The sequence below is a fragment of the Abrus precatorius genome, unplaced genomic scaffold, assembly GCF_003935025.1.
Source record: "Abrus precatorius isolate BTA unplaced genomic scaffold, Abrus_2018 Scaffold4, whole genome shotgun sequence".
NCBI classification, from domain to species: Eukaryota; Viridiplantae; Streptophyta; class Magnoliopsida; order Fabales; family Fabaceae; genus Abrus; species Abrus precatorius.
Window position 1 is genome coordinate 22,064,753 of NW_020874384.1, and position 591 is coordinate 22,065,343.

Sequence of the window (591 nt, forward strand, 5' to 3'; positions counted from 1 at the left end):
TCATGGCCTATTAGAAGTAGAAGGCGCTCTGGTGGGATCCTCACGGACAGAAAAAAATTGCAGTCAGTTTGATAATGATCGAGTGACATTGCTTCTTCGGTCCGAACCAAGGAATCCCTTAAATATGATTCAAAATGGATCTTGTTCTATCGTTGATCAGAGATTTCTCCATGAAAAATATGAATCGGAGTTTGAAGAAGGGGGAGGAGTCCTCGACCCGCAACAGATAGAGGAGGATTTTTTCAATCACATAGTTTGGGCTCCTAGAATATGGCGCCCTTGGGGCTTTCTATTTGATTGTATCGAAAGGCCCAATGAATTGGGATTTCCCTATTGGGCCAGGTCATTTCGGGGCAAGCAGATCATTTATGATGAAGAGGATGAGCTTCAAGAAAATGATTCAGAGTTCTTACAGGGTGGAACCATGCAGTACCAGACACGAGATAGATCTTCCAAAGAACAAGGCTTTTTTCGAATAAGCCAATTCATTTGGGACCCTGCGGATCCACTCTTTTTCCTATTCAAAGATCAGCCTTTTGTCTCTGTGTTTTCACATCGAGAATTCTTTGCAGATGAAGAGATGTCAAGGGG